The sequence below is a fragment of the Mastigoproctus giganteus genome, chromosome 12, assembly GCF_048544385.1.
Source record: "Mastigoproctus giganteus isolate SK-2022 chromosome 12, ASM4854438v1, whole genome shotgun sequence".
Taxonomy (NCBI): domain Eukaryota; kingdom Metazoa; phylum Arthropoda; class Arachnida; order Uropygi; family Thelyphonidae; genus Mastigoproctus; species Mastigoproctus giganteus.
Genome location: NC_143586.1, coordinates 131,539,907 through 131,556,693, shown reverse-complemented (window position 1 = coordinate 131,556,693; position 16,787 = coordinate 131,539,907). Strand labels below are relative to the sequence as shown.

At 36.6% G+C, this 16,787-nt stretch overlaps 1 protein-coding gene across 1 annotated transcript in view; it reads right to left on the bottom strand.

The window, feature by feature from the left end:
• The window catches only part of egg (SET domain bifurcated histone lysine methyltransferase eggless), a 536,019-nt gene that overhangs the window by 427,319 nt on the left and 91,913 nt on the right, over window positions 1-16,787 (bottom strand). The window contains exon 2 of the mRNA XM_090386075.1: window positions 16,002-16,091. The gene's annotated coding sequence lies outside the window, so the exon portion shown is untranslated. The remainder of the gene's footprint in view (window positions 1-16,001; window positions 16,092-16,787) is intronic.

Below are 16,787 nucleotides of genomic sequence, written 5' to 3'. Positions count from 1 at the left end.
AACTTATTACTCATGTAAGGAGGGCAGAAACAGCATATCAATAACTTGTATATGGCTGCTCAACTTAATCAAATAACTCGAATGGTTCGGGACCCATCACTACTCCACTGTAAAACTAACAGAAAACTGCAATGGACTTTAAAAATTGTAGCATAAAATTTCTCAATAAGAATGGGAACTGTTGTACAAATGAATTCCAAAGTATACAATTTAAAATTCTTCCGAAGACTTCCTTTTATATTTCGATTGGCCCCAAATATCGAAAGTGTACTCTTGATTACAACTCATCCTGAAGTATCTCAGTGACAGATATATAACAGTTGTGTAGAATAATGTGGAAGCATTATTTCAACATATATTGATTTTTTATCAACTATTCTAGTTCCCACTGCTGTTTAAAATATCTTATTTTTGAAAGAATATAACAGTTATTATTATTATTATTATTTACTGTTAAATGTTTAAAACAAAAAATGAAAATAATAAGAATTAAAAAAAGAGATTTAATAACCTCACACTACTGCGCATGCGCTCATGATCTTACCGCCTCACCAGAACACTGAATGCTCCTAGTCGCCGTCGCAGAATTTTAAGTACGGGTACCACGTCCTGTCGACATTACTGCTAAGAAGCTGTTTGGTCGATTACCCGAGCACTAGCGTCCAGGACTAAGCAACCGCACCATTAACTTCAGTTCGCACAGGTTTATGGGAAAAAAAATTAAATTCACACTAACTTAAGTAAGATGATACTCCAATTAACATGTTTTGTTTTTGCTTACTGTATTCACTGTCATATGGACCAGAATAAAATAATTTTCGAAAATGTAATAAAATAAATAAACAAACACAACGAATCACTGATTCAGAACATGGCAGTAACCGGAATTAACTTTTATAAATCTGGTGAACACAAATCCTCGGTATTTTTATTGATTAGCATAATTAACCAACTTCGTTAGATACTCGGTATCAAAATACTTCAAACTTCACAAAATACAAGGGAACCCATATACAGTACTGGAAAGTAACAGGAAAATTATGAAGGTAAAGAATTCGAAATCTACAAGAACCCTCAGAAAAATTCACAATGGATCACTCAAAGCATTCAGTTGTAGACTCTTGTCCTAAATAAAATATTTTATTTATACAAAAATAAGACAGACTACAAATTCTTTTAAGAATGAAGTTCGGACTATTTCTTCGAATCCCTTTTCAATAAGATGTGGTTCCCCATCTCACATTTCATTGGAAAGGTTTCTTCACCTTTAACGTAACATGCAAAACTATTACGTATTTATTTTATTTTTTTTCGACTACACTTGCATCAATTAAAGACAATAATACAGTACTACAATTTCGCACTTTGGTTTTGAAATTATAGCATATATATTTTTTAATTATTTCATTAACAGAGTTTTTTGAAAATTATTTTATAAATCGCAACCACACCAAGTGGGAAGATCGTGACGTGACATGTGCTCGCTATCGATACACTGTCGTCTGAATCGAAAACACTATGGTACAGCGGAGGCATCAGTTTCGTTTCCAAAATTACTGTAAAAAGTTACGACTATATATATATATATAAAACTTAACTTTAATGTACTTAACTTATTTATACATTATTACTTTCTAAAATTATGGTATTACTTGGGAGCATCAGGTTTGTAGTGACCCCAACCAACCGGCTAGTTATATATAAATCTAGCCCTGGATGGTAGCCTTATATATAAGGTAGATACCTATGTCACTACAAACCTGATGCTCCCAAGTAGTACCATAATTTTAAAAACGTAATAATGTATAAATAAGTTAAGTACATATATATACTTAATAACCCATGCACGTATAATGTCTAATTTTCACTGTACAATAGCATTAACGTAGGAGCTAATACCCTCATTTACGCTATTTATAAATTTAATGTTTAAATGATTAAAGAGGCCTTTGCGCTCTGGATTCATTATTAATATCGAATTACTGTGGACGCAGAGCGAAACGGAGACAGAATAAATTACAACAGGTTTAATCATAGGAAAAATACATACATATATTAGATTAACTAACTAAAATAACACAAGTTGTAGCCTAGTGGTCAGGCGCGCGGTGCGTAAGTACACGTGCCTTGAGTGACCTGGGTTCAAGCCCGTGACTGCTGAATACGGTGCTGTTTCTTGTATTCTGTGTATCTTGCAAAACTCCTCTCACCGTTTTGGTCATCCCGGAGTATAAACAGAAAATTTTTTTTTTATTTATTAGATGCATACAATTTCGGTGTATTTTCCTATTATTAAACTTGCCATAATTTATTCTGTCTCCGTTTCGCTCTGCGTCCACAGTAATTCGATATTAATAATATTTAAATCTAATTATCATTAGACATAATTCCAATATATATATATATATATACTCTAGATTGCAAGGGATAAATAAGTCGCCCATTACTTCAAAGTAATATTGTCTCAATATGACAATATTACTTTGTAACGTCTAGGAACTGCCAGCTATCCGGTTTTCACTAACACAGCATAGGTCCGGGATTCGAAAACAAATCTGCTCGCTCTAATCCTGACATAAACAAATATCAGGTGTGAACAAAATAATGGAACCACCTGATATGAAAGTAGTTTTTGTAATGGCTGTATGACGTTTTTATAAACATGCAGTAATGATTTTTTTTTTTAATTATTTATTTTATTTCTTTACTTTTTTTGTTTTTTTCATATAGTACTGTGAAGCAAAGGCGATAAAGCTCATTTAGAGGTGATACAAAAAAGGTACGTAAAAAAATGACCCACCTGCCTGAATTCCAAAGAGGCATAAAATTGTCGGTGCACGTTTTTGCTGGGGCATCCGTGACGGAAACTGCTGATTCGTTTAATGTATCCAGAATAAATGTATCGCACGTGATGTTTGCAATAAATTTATTCTGGATTCTCACCAAGTATGGAAAGTCAAATCTGATAGCAAGAATTACGGCAGAAAATCAAAGCTAACTGAAAGAGACCGCCAGATATTGAAAAGGATTGCAGCCAGAAAAGATAAAATAACTCCCTCAAAAAAAAAAAAAAAAAAAACCTGCAGAACCTAATGTGAGTTTCAGCAATCCAGGTTTTAGCAAAACAGTTCGGCGAGAACTTCACAGAGCTGAAATTTATGGCAGAGCCGCTACTGCCAATCTACTACGTTACTGAAATGCTAGAAATTGGATGCAATGGTGCACAAAAACTAGACACCTATGATGATTGGAAACGTCATATTTTCAGACGAATCATTCATAATTTTCCAACGTCAGGGTTTACGTTTGACGAAGACGAACGTCAATGGAAGAGTATCATCATGACTGTCTTGTGCCAACCGTAAAACAAGGAGAAGGATCAACAATGGTTTGGGCAGCATTATCTTGGTATTCTTAAAGTTCTATCATCGCACTGAACGGACGAATTACTGCAACTGATTACCTTTCTCTGAGTGACCAGATTCATCCCATGGCGCAAACAATGACATGTTTCACGGTGATAATGTTCCAATACACAGAGCCAGATGTGACCAATCTTGGTTTGAGGAGCATAAAACTCAGACTAAGTATCTTCTATGGCCTACACAATCACCTGAAGTTATTAAGCCACTGTGAGCATATTTGAAGAGGAGAGTCTGACAAATTCTTTAGGTGGTTGGTGACTCTCATCAGCCAGTGCAATACCACCACTTTGCTTATTGGAGGTTTGAAGTGGTGAAACCCATGTTTAGTCTCTATAGCAAAGTTTCCGGCAACCCCCCCCCATATTTCTCCTTCAACCCATGCACTATAGGTTTTGATACCTTTCGTGTTTGGGGATTTCATAAATGCAAAGTACTGCATATGGGTAGAAATAACCCCAGAGAAAAGTAAGTATCAACTGTGTGGTACTACACTTAGGTTGTTAGAATATGAAAACGATAATGTTTGCAGAGTAATGCAGACAGGCTGCCAGAGCAGGTCATGGAGTATTGTGAATAATATACAGGGATTTTGCTAGTAGGGAAAAGGTGGTGATTATCCCTTTGTATAAGGCAATGGTCAGGCCACGCCTTGAGCACTGAGCACAGATATGAACGCCTCATTTTAGGAAGTATGTAGAGTTGCTTGAGCGTGTACATACAGAGAAGGACAGCAAGATTATTGAGGGGAAGGAAGGTATCCTCTTACCAAGAAAGACTTAAGTTCTGCAAATTGCAGTGGTTGGAGACTAGGCACCTGCAAGGTGATCTGATTGAGGTGTATAAGGCCTTCAATGGGTTGAGCACGCTGAATTCTGATGAAATTCTTCCTCTTGCTCAGATTACGAACCTGAGGGGGCATCGATTAAAATTGAGGAAAGACAGTTGTAGAATAGATGTGTGGAAATTTACCTATAGCCAGCCAGCGGGTGGTTAATTGCTGGAACAAACTTCCATCTGTCGTAGTGTAAGTTGATAGCTTAAATAAATTCAAAGAGGAACTGGGTAAATGTTTTTTTTTTTTGGCTGATGCTACATAAGCTCATACACTTGCTTTCTTGCATCACATGCCCCCATTACTACTACTATAAACAGTTTCCTCCAGCTTCACTCAAGGAACTTAAAACGTTTCTCCATGAAGAATGGCTCAATATTCCTCTTATGACAGTTTCAGATTTATTTGAATCTACTTCACGTTACAATGCTAGTTGTTTGAAAATCAAACGGTGGCCCAACACCATATTAGCGTATACTGTAACCCTTATCACAGGTGTTTCCATTATGTCGTCCACCTCCTGCATGTGCCATTGAGTAAAACTCTTACTGATCACTAGACGTGGTACCACTATACCGTTTCACAGATGACCACGAGAGCTTTACTTCGTGTGTATATTTGTTAGATTAAAGTTTATAAAAAAAAAAAAAGTAATCATCTAGCGCAGTGGTTTGCGAGTGTCCCAGGGGGTTCGCAATAAAAATTCTGTAATGGCGTCTGCTTAGATTTACATGGGTATATTATTGTAAACTACAAAATATAACTAAGAATAAAGTAAAATAAAATTAATTAAAAAGTAAAAATTGTCAAAGAAAGAAACCACATCTCCCATAATTCCTTATAATTAGTTTACTATTTTACAGTATATCACGTTAAATAAATATGTTTTCCATACTAAATTTTTTTTTCATTCTCAAGAATCATTATGTATAGGTACTTTTTTTTTTTCCCCCTTTTTTTTTTAGAACATATAGTACTTAATATTCGGAGTGCTTTGAAAGAGAGCAGGAATTATAGAAGCCAATTCAGAAGAACAGTGCCATGCAAATATCTATAGAAAAGGCATGCAACAGAAACAAACTCTATGAGACTTTAATTAGCCTAACTGCCCTCTTCTGAATGGAATCTAGAAGCCTGAGGTTTTGGGGGCACTGCCCCAGATGTGGGAACAATATTCCATGGTAGGGTGGATATGCGATTTCTACAGAGTCAACAACTGTTTGGAAGAAAAGTAACGCCAAGAGTGAAAGAGAAAACCCAGTTTATTAGATGCAGAGGAAGCAATATTTGTAATGTGCTTTATGCCAAGAGAGATTAGAGGTCAAGGTAATCCCCAAGATCTTTCCTAGAAATCGGAGTGTCATCGAAGATAAGCATAGGAGCAGAAGAATACTTTTTGCGAGATATAAGACAGGACTGGGTTTTAGAAGGATAGAAATTAAGTTATCTTTGCCCCACTGGAGAATTATCTGGAGATCAGCATTTAAGGATTTGGCAGAGAATACTCAGAGAATGCCCAGGGTAAGATTTCTCAAACTGGAAGGTGGAATGCAATGTGCTTTCGTCAGAAAAACTATGGATAGGATTTCCGGTAAATGGAAGGAGGTCATTAATATACAAGAGGAAAAGAGTGGGAGAAAGAACTGAACCTTCGGGAACACTAGTGGACCAGTTAGAAGACAGACAGCCATCTACTATCACCTTCAGTGAGCAGTTAACTGGATACCCCGTTACAAAGAACAGCTAGCAAATCATAGGATGGAAGCTTATTTAGAAGACCTTTAGGCCAAATACGAACAAAAGCCCTTGAAATGTCAAGAGAATATTCTGGCTTGAGTTTCACCAAACATTTCCATTGAAATTGTCTATAGATGGGTAACATAAGCAGACTATCACCACTTGACAAAATCCATACTGGCGATAGTTGATCAGATAAAAGATTTCCAGATAGTTTTAAGAGTTGGCAGTTAATTGAGCTCTCAATTACTTTGGAAAGAGGAAAAGTAATCGCAATGGGACGATAATTGGATGAAGGGATTTGTCACCCTTTTTAGGAACTGGCTGGACAGGAACAAATTTCCAAGCAGAAGAAAAAACACATTTGGAATAAGAAAGTGAAAAAAGAAGACACAAAACAGGAGTAAGCGCAGGAGCACAGATTTAAAAAACAAGTAGAGAAATACCATCAGGACCAGGAATGTTCTTAGCATCAGATTCATCAAAATCCACAGACAGAAGCCCACAGGAGGCATTGAATGGAGTGTGCTGGGAATGGTTTGAAGTGATTTACCAAGATCATCAATACATTAGTTGGAAGAAAAATAGGATGCTAGCAGGTCAGCTTTATATTTGGCTGATGTGGCAACAGAACCATCTGGTTTTGTCAGAAGTGGGAACAGAGATGGGCAAAAATTGCAGCCAATAGCTTTGGCAAGAGCCAGAATGCTCAGCTACCATTTGGACTAAAAGCAAGTTTTCTACTCTTAGCCTATTCGAAATATAAAAATTCAGAAAAATCATACGCTTTCGGAGAATATAGGCTTGGTGGTTCACATTAAAAATATGTTGAAAGGGGTTCGTGATGAAAAATATTACATTCAAAGGGGTTTGGGAGTGAAAAGCGGTTGAGAACCACTGATCTAGCATAATACCTAGAAACCTTGAAGCTGTACCCAATATCCTTTCTTTTTTTTTTTTCCCCTTCTTCCAAGAAAATGTGGGAAGAATATCATACAGTATTTGAATATGGGTAAAGAATATATATTTTCGATATATATTCACTGTTATGTAAAATATATACTCTTGATTTACCGGGATCGGATTAATAGGGACACTTCAAGAAACCAAATAAAAAAAAAAAAAAAAAAAAACAGAAATCATAAAATTCAAGTAATAACTAGAATAAGTACAAACGACTTGCAAAACATCTGTTATTTACGACTTGCAAAACAGATGTTTTGCAAGTCGTAAATAAGCCACAAGAAGCGGCGTTATAAGTCGTCATTGGAAGATTAATGTACCTATTATCTTGCAACCCCGGTGTCTTCACACCACCCCTTCAAAAAAAAAAAAAAAAAAGAGAGAGAAGAAATGTTTAGTTTTTTTTTAGTGCGTCGGATCGACTGTTGTTTTCCGTCGAAATTTGTCTTTTCTGCAAAAAGAAAAATTGTTTCGTTACTTATGCAGGGATGCCGAAATTTTTTTATATAGTAATTTTTTTTTTTTTTTTTTTTTTAAATGTTTAGAAAACGTGAAAATGATGGCAAAACGCAAAAAAGGGTTGTGCTTTCAATTAAACAAAAACTTAATCATTCAAAAGTCTGAAAACGGTGTATCAGTTAAATGTTTAATGAACCATTATAATGTGGGTGACCAAACCATACGCGACATCGTTAAAAAAGGGAAGCTATAAGATTTAAAATCGACATCGTAAAAAAATAAAATAAATGGAAGCATCGTATTGGACATGCGAGTAGTGCGTGATAATTTTTTTTATCTATCCGCATATTTTTTTACGTAGGTTGCTGAACAAGCATTTTTCAATACAGTAAAACTCCGATTTACATTAAAAAAAATTTCACTCGCTTAATTTTTTTTTCGAGGGTTGTAAAATTTAAAACAGTAAAAAATAATAATAAGAAGAAGAAATAAATAAAAATAAGCCATCAATAACGACGATCACGGCACGCACAAATTGCACAAGTGAGAGACGGAGTAACAAGCTTAAAAATAGGAATGAAGAGAAGATTCTTAAAATTTATTTATATATTGCTTTATATGACTGAAGACTTCAGTGAAGGGGATACACATTTCACCATAACGTAAAAACCACAGAATTCCAGCTATCGGTATTATCGCAAATGCAATAAGATCGAGTTTACTACCCGTTTATAATGAATTGCACTAACAGAAACGCCCAAAAAACCAGAAACTGCAAATTGTCTTTATTGTATTATGGTAATGGCCTCCAGAAATATGCTTTAGTAAAATGTGAGCCAGAGTGCAGTGATAATAGTAAGTTTTCGCCTAAACCCTGTGAAGATCTTTACAGAAATTTTCATTTTGACCGTTATCATGGTGCCAACTAAGAGAATAAGTGACAGCGATACTAATAAATCTACCAAGAAAAGGAAAGCGTTCGAGGTGGATCGGAAAATTGAAATAATAAGGATGTATGAAAACGGTCAAACATTAACAAGTATAGAGCGGAATTCAGATTTGTCAATATAAATAGCGAACACAATAATAAAATAGAAAGACAGAATACGAGAAGCGGTGAAGGGATCGGCAGTGAAGTCAACTACAATAACCAAGGCTACAAAATACGTATCAGTTTTTACAGTAAAATAACGCGTTTTTGATTCCTTTATGTTTTCTTTTTTTATATGCCACTCCAGCTACTTCACCACTGCCCCCAGATAAAGTTTTTAATTGAACTAATTAAAAATATAACTATTTTTCTATACAACTAATATATAAATATAACTAATTAATTGAAACATATATAGCTATTTGTTTTCATTCTTCTGAGGATATTATGTGGCTTTGTAATTTTGGTACGTCAGGGATATAATAGCAATATTTTATTAGTCATTCACGAGTTACGAAAAACCTGACTTACGTAGAAGTCCAGGAACATATCTCTTGCATGTCTGGGGCTTACCAGGAACTCCCCGACTTACGTAATTTTTGCCGGTCAGTGCAAACTGAAAAAAAAATATGGAAACAAATTTTACATCTGTAGGGATAAATGGAGGTATTCTGAAAATATCGTAATGTGAACTCAATAACACAGGGGTCGGGAACCGTTTTTGAGTGAAGAGCCATTTTTGCTATAAATAAAAAAAAAAAAAAAAAATCTGAAGAGCCGCACCTCAGCTCAAGCTGGGAGGAGGGGGCAGTTTTAAGAACTGGAAAAGTGTGGGAAGGTGTTTTATTTAAAAATATATTGTTTGAAATATTAATCTTGAAAAACCGTAACAAACATCCAATTAGGTACAAATTAATGTGACTTTTGCTGCTGAACTTCTTGAGCGAGTCTCTCAACATCAGGCGAGTATGCCGTAATTTTCACCTTTTAACAAGCTTAGAGACTCGCATTGTTCAGACGGTTTCTTTATTTCTTTTTAATATAGTTCATGTTCGAAAATATTTGCCCGCAGAAATTCGTCGAACCCAAAACTGAGAGAAGTCCAAACGCAAATATTTTCAAACTTATACGTGTACGTGTCCGGTAAACTACTCCTTGCATCGAACACAATTTGGTCTTGCATTTTCAACTCATCCATTGCCGTCCATTTGTGTAGAATTGCAAAGGCAGACTTTTGCCTCTCCAAATCCTCAATTTCAGTTTTAAAGCATTTTAGTCATGCAACCACATGTCCTTGATTTTTAAGTCCTCTATAACTCCATTTCAAATTATGCTTCATGTAAGCTAAAAGCAAAAGAGCCCAAGTTACAAGTTCAAAGAGCCGCAGGTTGCCGACCCCTGCAATAACACCTCTTTTTTTTTTTTTTTTTTGTAATTCGTTCCAAGTCCTAGGAAGCTGGCAATTTCGCTTATTACTAAGCAATTTATCTCTCTAAAAGATCATATTTATAATGGAAATTGCACTACCCTTACATCGTTATCATATATGTTCTTGTTATAAGAATCAATTTTGAACGACTTTATGATATTTTTCAAAAAATACATTTTTGGAAGTTACAGCCATAAAACAATAAAAAAAAAATTCACTTTCCAGTTTATTGGGCTTTTCTGTTAGTGCAATCTATTATAAACGGGTTAACTGGGCTTTTCTGTTAGCGCAGACTATTATAAACGAGTAGTAAAACCCACCATTCCCAGCACGCTCCATTCAATGCCTCCTGTGGTCTTCCGTCAAAAGGATGTCAGCAGGATTTGACGAATCTTGATGCTAAGAAAGCTCCAGGTCCTGACGGTATTTCTCCACTTGTTCTCTAAACCTGCGCTCCTGAACTTACTCCTGTTCTTTGCCGCCTTTTTTCACTTTCTTATTCCAAAGGTGTTTTTCCTTCTGCTTGGATATTTGCTCATATCCAGCCAATTCCTAAAAAAGGGTGACAAATTCCTCCCATCCAATTATCGTCCCATTCAAATTACGTACTTCTACTCTTTCTAAAGTAATGGAGAAATCAATTAACCGCCAACTCTTTAAACTACCTAGAAACCTGCCGTCTGATCAACGGTCGCCAGTATGGATTTCGTAAGTGTCGATCAACTGGTGATATTCTGTCTTATGTTACCCATTTATGGACAAATTCAATGGAAAATTTCGATGAAACCCAAGCAGTTACTCTTGACATCTCAAAGGCTTTCAAACGTGTTTGGCATGAAAGTCTTCTAAACAAGCTTCCAACTTATGGTTTATCAACTGTTTTTTGTAATTGTTTATCCAGTTTTCTCTCTGAATGCTCGCTGAGGGTGATGGTAGATGGCTCTCTGTCTTCTAACTTCTCCACTAATAATGGTGTCCCCCAAGGTTCAGTTCTTTCCCCCACTATTTTCCTCTTGTAAATTAATGACCTTTTTCCATTGACTGGAAATCCTATTCATAGTTTTGCTGATGATAGCACATTGCATTCCACTTTTCAGTTTGAGAAACCTTGCCCTGCTCAATCAGCTTCAACTTCTCGAATATCTGCTACCAATTCCTTAAATGCCGATCTCCGGGTAATTTTCCAGTGGGGCAAAGACAACTTAGTTGAATTCAATCCTTCTATAAATCAGTCCTGTCTTATATCTCGCAAAAAGGATTCTTCTTCTCCTAAGCTTACCATTGGTGACACTCTGATTTCTAGGAAAGATGATATCTCTTTTGGGGATTACCCTGAGTTCTAATCTCTCTCTTGGCACAAGCACATTACAAATATTGCTTCCTCTGCTTCTAAAAAACTTGGTTTTCTCTTTTGCTCTCGGCGTTACTTTTCTTCCAAACAACTGTTCATTCTGTACAAATCGCAAATCCGCCCTACCATAGAATATTGTTCCCACATCTGGGGCAGTGCCCTCTAAACCTCTCTCAGGCTTCTATATTCCATTCAGAAGAGGACAGTTAGGTTAATTAATGACTCATCTCTAACGGAGTCTCTCCACTCGCTGTCTCATAGACGTACTGTTTCTGCTGTATGCCTTTTCTATAGATACTTGCACTGTTCTTCTGAATTGGCTTCTATAATCCCTGCTCTCTCTCTTTCAAAACAGTTGAAACACGTGCCGCCACCAACCAACATCCATTTACTGTCCAACTTCAAACCTTCCTCGTTTATTCATTCAACTGCCGTTTTCTGGAACAAGCTTCCTTCGTACGTATTTCCTGAAAATTACAGTCTTCAGAAATTCAAGTCTAAGGTAAACATATATCTTCTTTCGTCATCTCAACATCCAACACATGCACGGTACTAAGTGCTGTAGGTTCTAATACCTCTCGTGTTTGGGGTTCTCATAATAAAAAGAAAAAGAAAAAAAAAAAGTAAGCTCGATCTTATTGCATTTGCGATAATCCCGATAACTGGAATTCTGTGGGTTTTTACGTTACCCTATTACGGTGAAATGTGTTCTCCTTCACTGAAATCTTCAATCATATAAAAAACTAATTTTCCGAAACTTCTCTTTTCTTTCCTATTATAATGATGAAGGGAAAGCTACCAACAGAAGGTGCAAGTGGTGATAGTGCCAGGAAACGAAACAAAATTGATTTGGAAATGAAGATGATTAATTAAGAAGTACGAAGCAGGACAAAGTTTGTCATCTACTGCACAGAATTAGGTCTCGCTGCTTCAACAGAGAAAGCTATTTTAAAGGTCAGTGCGCGTATAAAAGAACATGTCAAAGGATCAACGCACCAGTTGTTCTCCAGTGATCACAAAACAGCGTTCAGGTGCTATATCGATTATGGGAAAGCTATTAATAATGTGGATGGAAAATCAGATTCCGAAGCAAGTGCCCTTTAGTCTAATACGATGGTTTCCACAACGTTAAAGTATGCGGTGAAGTCGCCGGTGCCGATTCTGCAACTGCAGAGAAATTTTGTGATGTGTTGGAAAAAAATATTGATGAAGGCAGCTATTCGATGCAACAATTTTTTTACGTTTACGAGACCGTTCTGCATTGGAAAAAAATGCCGGATCGAACATACAATGCCAGATTTCAAGGCGCCACAAGATAGGGCCATACTCTTGCTTGGGGCTAATGCAGCAAGAGATCACACATTAAAACCACTGCTTGAGTGCCATTCTGGAAATCCTCGTGTTTTTAAGGGCATCAATAAAGCCACCCTACCAGTGCATTTCCGATCGAACCAGAGATCGTGGATAACAGTATATCTCTCTCTCTCTCTCTCTCTCTCTCTCTCTCTCTCTTTGAGGATTGGTTTTAAATGCTGCTTCATTCCCAAGGTTGAAAAAAAAAAAAAATGTTGTAAAGACAACGACTTTCCTTTCAAGATTTTGCTTCTATTAGATAATACTCCTGGACATCCTACGCATCTAGATGATTTCAATTCGAACGTGAGTCATATTTCGACCGCCAAACAAGACTTCACTCATCCGACCTATGGATCAGGGTGCTATTTCGAATTTAAAAGCATACTATTTACGAACATATGCTCAGGCATTGTCTGCAGTAGACTGTGAGAAAACTTTTACTTTAAGAGACTTGGAAATCTTACAATATTTACCTTGCCATCTTAAACATTAACAAGGTCTGGGTGGAAATTACTAAAAGTTGCTTAAGTGGCGCATGGAAGAAAATATGCCCACGGCACGTAAAAGGCTTCGAAGGGTTTGAAAGAGACAAATCATATGAAGAAGTTACAGATAAGATTGTAAAAGTTGCAGAGCTATTTCAGCTGGAGGTTGATGCCAAAGACGTGGAGGAGTTAATAGAGGAAGAAGAGAAGGAATTATCTAACGAAGAACTTATTGACTTGCAGGCAGCGATAGGGAAAGAAGAAAATGCTGATGAAGCTCAAAATGAACCAAATGAGGAGCCGAGACGCTTCATCACCACAAGCTGGTGATGAAGCGTGTTTCATTTCGTGAAATTGCATCGGCAATGGCAAGGTTTGAGAAGATGGATCCTGACAGCGAACGAGTCTTAAAAGTTAACAGAGGGGTGAATGATATGCTTACTTGCTACAAAGAAATCTATGATGAAAAGAAAAAAGCCACCGTCCAGTCATCCATTAATATGTTCTTACGAAAGAACGTTTCTTTTTTGGTTCAATCAATTCAGCAAGCACAGTTGCGAGTGCTGCACAAGCATGGGGGAAATTCTGACTTACGTAAGTCGGGGAGTTGCTGTATACACATCGCTTTCAGCTGGACAGTCACGTAACCATTTTAATGATTATTGTGAGGCGCAACTGTTATCAACACTAACGACATCTACAAGAACGATTCTATATAAAACTCTTTTCGCGGCTCTTTCAAATGGCAAACATTATTCATATATCAGCTCTATAGTTTGTGCTTAATAATCGTTTGTAATGTGGTCAATAATTTATAGGTACTCTATTTTTGGCACGCAGGCAGAAAAAGATTTGCCATCACTGGTCTAGGGTACTTGTAAAATTCCATAGCCAGCTGCGGTATCGAATCCTTAAGATTTTGTCAGGTTCTTTCAGTTCGTGGACTACCTGAATGCCATACGCAAGCCTGATTTTTTTGGATGTCCCACATGAAGCACTCCAATAGACAAACTAGTTGTTTCAAATTCCTTGGAGCAGCTTTTCCCAAACTGGGGTCCGTATACCAGTTCCAAAACTTTTTATTTTTTGAAAGGGTTCGTAGATCTCAGTAGTTTGGGAATCACTGCCTTGGAGCATTCAAGTTTTTCGTTTGTTAATACTGATTGGGACAGCTATGGCCTTTTACAGTGAACATTGCCCTCTCTTTCGTAAATGAATTATCAAATGATGAATGGTACACTTACTTGCATCTCCTTGTTTGGAAAGGATTCTTGCAATGAACAACTGCTCTTCTTGATTTAAACGCATGGACTTTGAAATCTGCCGCCTCCGTAGCCAGGTGGAAAGGAGCAACAGTGCGTAGCACACGCTTCTTGATTAGACCGGGGTTCGAGCCCGTTCCACCAAATATGGAGGATGCGGAAAGGTCAGGGAATGACCACCGCATATTCCCGGAGAAATATGGCCTTAGTTGCTAATGCTCCTAAAAACCAAATAACTAACAAACAAACAAACTTTGAAATTTTAAAAAATAATAAAAAAAAAAAAAGTAAAAAGAAATCTGTAACCAACCACAAGCAAGGTTAGTTTGAAGGACCTATCTCTCTATTCTTCACTGAATTGTGACTCACTCACACATGCTGAATAAATTTTGAAAATTAAAATTCGCACTTTTGGGTGCGGTCGCATATATATATATGGTAAGCGTCTGTTGTCTTCGACGTGTCTGCCCGTCCGCATGCAGCATTGCTAGCTTTACACATTTAGTGCATGCTTCGCGTGTTGTTATGTACGAGCTGGTGAATGTGTTGTCGCTTATGGTACATATATATAGAGAGAAAAGAGACTAAAAGAAAAAGAGTATATGGAATAAGAGTAATTATATGTTATACATTTGTAATTAAACTGAACGGCGAAGTTTACAGAACGTAAAATACAGCTTTTATTACGTAGTCTATAAACTAGAATCTTAACAATTAATTGATAAGGATATAATTATATTTACTTCAATTAAATAGGAGGGGAGTGAAGGCGCCTAAAGTGTAACGCAACAACTACTAATTTGTTTTACTCCTCAACACTGGGTTTCGTTATAGTAACGCTGTACTTGTATACGAGTATATACTGAGGGGGTTTTTACTACACATACAGAAAATTAATACAGTAAAAATACACTTAATTAACCTCAGAGATTGAAAAAAAGCATTTCCTACAAAAAGGCATATTCAGTAAACTAAATAAAACTACAACTTATGTTAGCGTTTCGCACCGGCTCTAGAATTCTGTTATCAAGACAAGCTGCTACACAGTGGAGGTGAGTGGACTCTTCTGAGATAGACTGAACTGTTGTAAAGCGAAATGGTTTATAACTTGTCTCAGGAGTCCAGTCGGCCCAATATAAATTATAGCACCTTCTTGAGAACAAAATTCCAAAGCGGATCTGAAACTCTTGACATCAATTGCAATTTGATTAGTTCAATAAGTGTGCCTTTTTGTAGAAAATCCTCTTTTCCACCTTTAAGTAACAACCAATAAACGCGGAATGTTTTATTTTTTAATATTTTGAAATTTCATTATTAATTTCTACATAATGCCTACACAGTGCACATAAAAATAAACTTGCTACAGCATTTCGCGGTTAATAATAATGAATATCATTATCACTGTTCGTATTTATTATTATGAAGTTGAATTTTTTTCTTGCTAAAAGTCCAAGTATTTTTTTTTATTTTTTACATAAATTAAACTTCAAACCGCCAATTACATCTGAACTGAAATGGACTCGTTTCAGACGTATTACAAAATTCACGCCACTACACATGCGCAGAACCCAACGAGAGCGTGACACAGAAAACTGCAACACGCTCTCAAAGAGGTGCGTCTGGCGGTGAGATTATTGAATACACCAACGGTTTACTCTAAGTATCTGTGGCTCGAGAACTAGTAAAAGAATTGGTGGTTTTCAAACTTGAAACACAAATATAATTATTATATATAAATATAATATTATTTGATTAGAGAAATGCGTTTTACCTGAACTAACTGCTCTTTGCTCCACTGGCCGCAGACAGATTGAATTTCCAGGAATAGGCAATGCATAAGCCAGCGTTTGTGTGCACGGAACTGTGGGTAAAAACAACGTAGCAGACATTAATAAAGGAGATTGAAGTCTGCGTTATATACAAATATTTCACCCAAAAGTTTTGTGCTGTGTATGTAAATATATTTACAAGTATTACTGTTGGACAAAAACAAGTTTACTATCTATTTCTGCATCATGAATCTTTTTGCATAATCTAGTTAGACCATAGCAAGCTTGCTTACAATCATCACTTTAAAATCATAACTGGGTTTGCATCTCACTCTCCAAGAACGGGAAGCTCAAATCTTACTGCTCACTCACCCTTACTACTTCAAGCACCATTTGGTACTTTTTAAATTAGACAGGGGAATTCTGCTCTATATAGACACAGCCAATTATAACAGTATTATAAGGAATACTTCTAAAGAAGAAAACATTACACAACTTGCAATGCAACTGCTGTGAAGAGACAGTCGTCGTAAATGCAGGTTTCAGTTATAATCTAATTTCCATACAGCTATTGTGGCATAAGCTACAACGGCTGTATGGAAATTAGGGGTAAACGAAAGATATTTAGTTGCTCAGTTTGGGCCCATAAAAAAAGGTAAAGTGCAGCCATTATCAATCCGCTGCAGAATGGAAGCCTCCTCAACAATTCATGCTGAGGGAAATGGACCATAATCTGCCACGCTGGTTGGCAGATCGACCGTATTCAGCAGTCAGGAGCTTGAACCCCG